Source organism: Pistacia vera, unplaced genomic scaffold, assembly GCF_008641045.1.
Source record: "Pistacia vera cultivar Batoury unplaced genomic scaffold, PisVer_v2 Contig582, whole genome shotgun sequence".
Lineage (NCBI taxonomy): Eukaryota > Viridiplantae > Streptophyta > Magnoliopsida > Sapindales > Anacardiaceae > Pistacia > Pistacia vera.
In genome coordinates, this window is record NW_022196426.1 from 312,951 (window position 1) to 321,012 (window position 8,062).

Consider the following 8,062-nt stretch of genomic DNA (forward strand, 5'->3'; position numbering starts at 1 on the left):
GGTTCCAATACATGATCTTCTATCCGTTTCAAAAATAGGTGATTAAAACGTTGACTATAATAATCTTTGAAATTTCTAATGATGCCTGCATCATATAACTGGATTTTGAAAGTGCTAGCTGGTAGTAGGAACATAACAGTTGTGTGATACTAATACTAATACCAATACTACTAAAACAATTAATTGAAATCCTAATACACACTATTAAAACATAAATTATAAAATAAGAAATCAAAATATTAATTTTTGTAACTACACCTCTATTAAGTTATAACCTTCTTATAGTAATAAATTAGTTTGATCCCACCATTATTACTATAGAGAGGTTTTACTGTATAAAGATATAAATGATATAAATCATAAAAACATTCAAATATATAGCCCAATTCTATAGGTCAATATCTATATCAACAACAATGATATAATAATGAAATTTATAATAATGTAAAGCTCCATTTATTGTAAAATTCAATGATAGGATTTTTAAAGTTATTAATAGAAAATTGACTACGAAAAATCAAAGAATTAAAATGAATGTACGAAAAGAACTTAATTGCAAGAATAACTAAATATTATTATTATTATATAAATTTAAAATCCTTATGAACACTCTAATATTCTTCCAGAATTATTACTGACACATTTAAAGAACAAAGTTTTTTTTTTTTTTTTTTTTTATCAATGAAAACGCTATGAAGGGATTAAATACAAATTACAAGACGTATCACGAAAGAAATTGCAAGTGTCATCTACAAACCTTTAGAGCTAAAATTAGTCTATCTTGTGTTTTTTTTGTTTGTTTTTTTTTTGGTATTTAGGTTAATTTATGTGTACCTTAATTAATTTCATGTAACCTTGAAGTTAACGATCAAGTAGACTGCTCGGTTTCACTAATTTTAGTTACTAAAATTTATAAATAAAAGTAAATAAAAAAAGTTGGGCCCAGGACCACCTGTAGGCCCATTAGATGCCGAAATCTCTTCTTCTAATCCTCAAATTATCTAAAACCCTTCAACCAAAAACCCTGTCCATCTCATCTCATCCAGTAACAATGGCTTCGCTTTCAATGGAAATAGCCCACCACCTTCTTCTCCTTCACTTCTCGCCAACAAACCTCCACGCTTTCCAAACTTCCGACCACACTCCTTCCCGTTGTCTTTAAACCCAAGCCCGAACTTATCTTTCAAAACGACGCCGTCTTCTTTTCACTCTAACTCATCGCCGTTAACTTCGCCAAACCCAGCCGTAGGTTCTCAGTCGCTGCGACGGCTACGACGGCAAGCGATGAATCTGATTGGCGACGAAAATCCCGCCAGATTAGAATTCCCGCCACGATTATTACCGGTTTTTAGGTTCTGGAAAGGTAATAGTTATTATTTTTTGGGATTAAATTGATTAAAGCGGTGAAAAAGTTAGAAAATGTGAATTATTGAGAATTTTTGGGAGCTGTTGAGAGTTTAGTAAAAATTAGCTTTAGTGTAAAGAAAGAACTAGAACAAATGTCGCTTGTGTGTTTTGTCATTAGAAAATTTTATTGATGGGGCTAATAATAGTTTACACATTCATTCACGTTATTAAATTTCTAGAAATGATTCATTCTGTCAACTTTGAGCACAGTTTTTGGTTTCAATGTATTTTTTATTCAATTATGAGTAAAATTTTATCTATTGACCTTGTGAAATTATCTGTAAGTAAAAAATCTAGTTTTATAACGAGTTAGCTTAGAAATGGTATTGATAGTAGGGGTGTGTGTGGTGTGTTTTTTTGGGTGCAAAAGCTTCATTCAAATGATTACAGGCAGACGCAAAACCTCTTCCTAACGCTTTGAAAAGGAATTAACTCTATCTCCACTTTTTGTTTATCATTTTACTTCCGAAAAATGCTTTTAAGAACCTTTGAGAAAATGCGTGTTGATGGTAGGTGTTTTTTAGTATTCAAATTATTATTGCTATTATGCTTTGAAAAGCAGAAGTTTTGCTTTTGAAAGCACTAGTTAGATTTTAAATGCTAATGAGATGGTGTTGTGTTGGTTAATAACAGACGACCTGCTTAATCATATCTGACGGCGATCATGGGAAGCGCATAGCTGTTATTGAAATGAGGTATGAAGTTGAGTTTAGTTGTGCATTTGTTATGCAATTAGAGTAGTTGATTTGTTTGTAGAACACATTTAATGGGTTTTCGATTGATGAATAATTTTGTGTTGTTGTATTGAAATGCAGTTTGGTGAAGTGGACATTGAGTTTCACTGTTGCAGCCAAAACACTGGGGCTGAGGATATAGTTATGCTTAACAATGGCTGTTTGTGTTGTACAGTAAGAGTGATCTTGTGAGGATGATTGCAGATTAGTCAGTAAAGAAAAGGAAATTTGACCATATGTGATTGAAACTACAGGTATGAAAGTCTTTACACATAAGTGTGTGATTTAATTATATGTGTTAAGACTAATTATTCTTTTCATACTTTTAGCTGTTTGTCATATCCCAAATATGTAATTGATCAACTGGATTTGTTGAAATTTCGATTTTTTATGTTATGTGTTTTTTAAATTTTGCTTTTCAGGATTAGCAAACCCAGCACCATCATTCAGACATTTTATGCTGAGGATCTATTTTTAACGAAGTAAAGTTGGATGGTGTTGTCACAGTTGGTTGATGCTAAACAGCGGTTTTCATCTGGATGAGGTTAAGCCAAAAGGAGTTGTCAATGAGGCAATAGAGCAAATGCTTAGCTGATCGTATCATAGTGAAAAGGTATTTACAATGATTATGTCCGTGTTTCGCACTTGTTGATTTTGGTGTGTTCAAATGGAATATTAAAATTCTTGAATGATTGAACCTGTGAGTTATCTATTTTTTGTACTTAACTTTGCTATTTTTCATGGGAATGTCCTACTTGGCTGCAAGATGCCATGCTGTCATAGTTTATAAATTCCCCATGCTTCCGAGATCACTAATAAGTTTTCTTCTGGTGGGAGTCAATTTAACATCACAGCTATTTACACTCAGGCTTCAATAATTTTCAGAAGAGCTCCTTTTTTGTCTTTGATGCACTTGCTCATGCGGTCTCATTTCGTATCTTCTGAAATATAGAATGGACCTAAAATTCTTATCAGATGCCAAATTGTTTCTCTAACACCCATAGTCATTTCTGTATCTTCTGGAAAGAATGTAACATAAAATTCTATATCAGATACCGAATTTGTTTCTCTGACACCCAACTAATATTTATTTATGTGTTATCAGACTGATCTTGTTAGTGAGCACAGTTGCTTCGTTGGTGGACCGGATAAAGGTTGTATACTAGTGGCTTTTGTCATGCTTTGTAATTTTTTATTGTACTAATCAGTTTGACAATAAACTTGACATTTTCATGTGAATGCAGCACATAAATAGGATGGCTTATTTGAAACGAACTGAGTTTGGAAAAGTTGACTTGACTATGTTCTTGGAATTGGAGGTTTTGATTGTAAGGTCAGATTTCTCTGGATTCTGATTATGTTGTTTTTGGGTTCATATGTTCCATTTCGTTGGTACAAAAATCCACATTTCTTATTACTTTAGGACATGACATTTTCATTTATTAATTTTTCTCCCTTTTCTTATCCTTTGTAAGCTAAACTTTTATGTTATTATTTGCTTTAATTTTGTCTGTTTTATAAATGCTGTTACCCGATCGTTACAAAGAACATTATTTTGTTTGTTAGAAACTTTTGCAACTATATTTAAGTATTCAGAAAAGATATTTGACAAAGATTTTATCTGTTATACACTTGCAAGGCCATGCATGTCGTAGTTATTCTGTATTCACTACAAGGCTTGTCTTCCTTTGTATAAATAGAAAATCAGTAATTCTCATAGGCAGCCTTCTGTATGAGACTAACTACAGTCTTCACTTCTAGAAGAAAATTCTGACTGCCAACATATATGGATTTTTGGATGAATCCTTTTACGCGTCTACTGATTTTTCATGTGTAGTAGGTCTTGCTAGACTGGTTTGACTAGGGCTTAAGCGAGCCGGCCGCGAGCTACTCGAACGAGCCAGGTTCGGCTCTACAAAAGTGAGCCGAGCTCGAGTGGCTCGAGTGCCCTCTCGAGCCGAGCTACGAACCACCCACTACTTGGCTCAATAGGCTCTGAATAGCTCGAAAGGGTATAAGTGCTATTTTTTTAAGTACAAGGGGTTCATGTAATTTACTATATCCAATATAATATCCCACTTCCTAAACCTATCTTCTTTCCCAGCGCGACCGCCGCCACTTTCTCCTTCCTTTTTCTCATCTTTTTTCTCTTCTTTTCCTTCTTCTTCACCTTTCTTCTACTTCTCCTTCGCTCTTCCATCTCTTCCTTCTCCCTCTTTGCTTTCTTTGCTTTTCTTTTCTCTCCTCTCTCTTTTCTTCTATCTCTCATAGTCGATGAATTTGAATCATATATTTGTGGCTATTGGCTTGGATCTGATGATGGTTCGTGATGATTAGTGGGTGGGCTTTGTATTGGGGCTATTTTGAAGGATTGTTGATGGATGCTTTGCATTGAGGACTCATAAACGAGCGGCTCGCGAGCTGAATTCGAGCTCAAATATTTAACGAACTCGAGCTTCAAGCTGGTTTTCAAGCTTGTCGAACTCGAGCTCTAGCTCAACTCGTTAATTTTCACGAGCCAAGCTTCGAACACCGTATGTTTGGCTCGGCTCGGCTCGTATACAGCCCTAGTTTGGACAGTTATTGCCAGTTCAAAATGGATGAGTGCATTTTTGTGTTTAATTGTGAGTGGCATGTACCAATTAAATCTTGTAAAGCATGCCACTTTCTAACTGTCTTTAATTGGATGGTAAAGGTTTTTACCTTTCTCTTAAGATTCCATGCTTCTTTCGTTTTTAGAAGTGTAATTATATTTAGGCAACTAACAAGGAGAGGAAGTGATAGAAATAAAGACAACAATAAAAAGGTAAAGGATTGATAAAAGGGGAAACCACGATGCATAATGCTCACCTGCTGAACTTAAGCTTTCTCTTTATATATTTATTCTGGTTAATCTAGACAATGTGGCAGTCATTAAATAGACTTATTCTTAATTTTGCCTGAAATGGATTTTTTTTTTAAAGGATTATTATTTATTTTTTGTGTGAAGTGGATGCTTCCCTATTGCAACCTTTTTCCTGCAGTCTACCTTCTGCTAAATATTTAGTTATCTGAGGTTGTGGACTGACATTTGCTAATCCTTGCAGAATTGATAGTGCTGTAGATGCAAAGGAAGATCATGCTGGTCATGACCACCATGACCATGATCATCATGAACATGACCATGACCATCATGACCATGATGATGATCATCATCATCACGAGCATGGTAACTTCTTTCAATCTCAATTACAGAAGACAATCTAGCATTTTAAAGCTGTTTTCTATATATATGCAATGTGTTTCAGTGACAGTAGATTTCTTTTTTTTTTTCCCCAGTGGTATGTGCAAGGTGTCTTAGTGATTTCTCGTCATTTGGAAGATTTAATCTTTATAGTCCTAAACTAGTTGTTCCAATTTTTCAATTGCCCATCTCTTGGGATGTAATATTGTTCTTTGCTGCGTGAGTTATCTCCTTCTCAGATAAGTGATAGATTGCCATTCTGCAAAATATTTGTGTACACATACAAGAACATAGTGCCTGTCCTAGTAAAGATATTCTCAGCGTTCAGTTTATCGCACTGCCATACTGAAACAACCACTTCTTCTCCCTCTCAGCTGCACTTTATATTGTTGGGTCCTTTCATTTCCTGATAGCTAACCCTACTGCCTTTCATGGCTTCCCTCTTTTTTTTTTCAATAGTTTCACTGCCTTAGACTTTATAGAGGATGTAGGTGGAGAAAGTGTTTTATATCTCAATTTTGAGATGTCTTTGCCTGTTTTGTTTGGCATCTTGTTCTTTGGCTGGAATCATAATAGACTCTTGTGCCTGTAGTAAAATTAATATTTAATATTATGAACTTAAATTGATTTTGTTGAGGCCTGATATGCAGAACATCATGATGGTCACCATTCACATGATCACACTCACGATCCCGGCGTCTCTTCTGTCAGCATAGTTTGTGAAGGGATCTTAGATCTTGAGAAGGTTGGTTACAACTATGGCGAATACATTAGTATTTAGCATATAGCTTTGAGTAGTTGGTTGCTTTGATAATATCATAAACTGAGTACCATGATGCCATCTAATCATTTATTTTTTCAGGCGAACACGTGGCTGGGTACATTGTTGTTAGAACGTAGTGATGACATATATCGAATGAAAGGTCTCCTATCAGTCCAAGGAATGGATGAAAGATTTGTTTTTCAGGTAAACTACGCATTTTGCAAATCATATTTCCTCCACTTAGTTACATATTCATTGTAGTTAGTACGTTGAGTTTTTGTCATGAGCCTTTTTATTTGGTGATGAAAATTAACTTTGGTATATATTGTAACAGGGTGTTCATGACATATTCCAAGGTTCACCGGATCGGCCTTGGGGTCCAGATGAACCAAGAATAAATAAGATTGTGTTCATCGGGAAGAATTTGGATGCACAGGAAATTGAAAAGGGGTTTAAAGCCTGTTTACTATGATCTTTGAAACTAAAACTTATATTGTTCCGACTCTTTGACTGTGAAAGTGGATTTTTCAGGAACCTTTAATTGTTGTCAATATCTTAAAATATAAAGAAAATACATGAAATTTAATATTCAACAATTAGGAATTGGATTACAATAAACTTATCTCCAAATAATATTGAAGAAATTCATGTCATTACTCAAAACATTTTTCTTTTGGGGAAAGCTTAAACTCGTTTATGTACCAGTTAGACAAACAATCTGACGCTATGGCAATTTAGGCCTGGATTATTATAAACTGGGTTCCTTTCTGTAAAAGATTTCTTTGAGAAAAATATTAATAAATTATTATTATTATGAACGAAGGAATTTCAAGCTTTTTCTCAAACTTGAAATATCCATTTATCCATTGAAAGCTGTATAAGGATCCAGGTTTTTTTTTTAAAAAAAATAAATAAATAAATAGAGAGAGAAAACAAGTGTGTAGATTTGGTTATATAACCAATAACACTACGGACACCGAAAAAGTGGCATCGAATTTCTATATCGGTCTACGTGTAACGTGTTTCTTTATATTTTTACAATTTTTTTTTAGTGAACGATTGTCTATCAAATTTAGACGGCCGTTCACTCACATGGACGCCCATCCATATTATATGGATGTGCGTCCATATGCAAAGGACGGGCGTCCATATTTAAAGGACGCCCGTCCCTGATTAAAATACAATTAAAAAATTTGTAAAACATTTGGGACGGCCGTTCACTCACATTTGGACGGCCGTTCACTCACATGGACGTCCATCCATATTATATGGACGGACGTCTATATACAAGGGACGGGCGTCTCCATTTAAAGGACGCCCGTCCCTGATTAAAATACAATAAAAAAAATTGTAAAACCTTAGGGACGGCCGTCCATCCTTTGGGGACGACCGTCCACCAATTGTGGACGGCCGTCCGTAATTTTTGGACGCCCCTCCATGCATTTGGCTTTTACAAATCTAAATAAAAACGATGGACGGCCGTCCTTTTATTGTGGACGGGTGTCCGTAAGTAATGGACGCCCGTCCAAGAGTAATTTGTAATAAAATAAAAAAATTTAACACTGGACGGCCGTCCCTTCATTGTAGACGAATGGACGCTCGTCTATTCATTATGGAGGGTCGTCCATAATGGTTGGATGGCCATCTTTTACACCCGTCCATAATGTTATTAAATTTTTAAAAAAAAAATTTACGCATTTTAGGTTAAAAAATTTGGGGAAGTTTCAAAAATTAAAACACCCAAGCAGCCAAATTTGGGGAAGTTTCAAAAATTAAAACACCCAGGCAGCCATTACCATCTTCTTTCGTCTTCCATCTGCGTTATTGCGTCTTCTTCGTCTTTGCTTTGTTTTTCTTCTACACTCCTGTTCTGCGCTTGTTCTTCGTCTTGGTAATTAAACACTTTCCTTTTTCAATTTTTTTTTTTTTTTTTTT

The 8,062-nt window shown here is 34.9% G+C and overlaps 1 pseudogene; it reads left to right on the plus strand.

Annotated features, from left to right (window-relative positions):
• Positions 1–1,051: 1,051 nt before the first annotated feature.
• LOC116109560 lies at positions 1,052–6,720 on the plus strand (annotated as a pseudogene).
• The last annotated feature ends 1,342 nt before the right edge of the window (positions 6,721–8,062 follow it).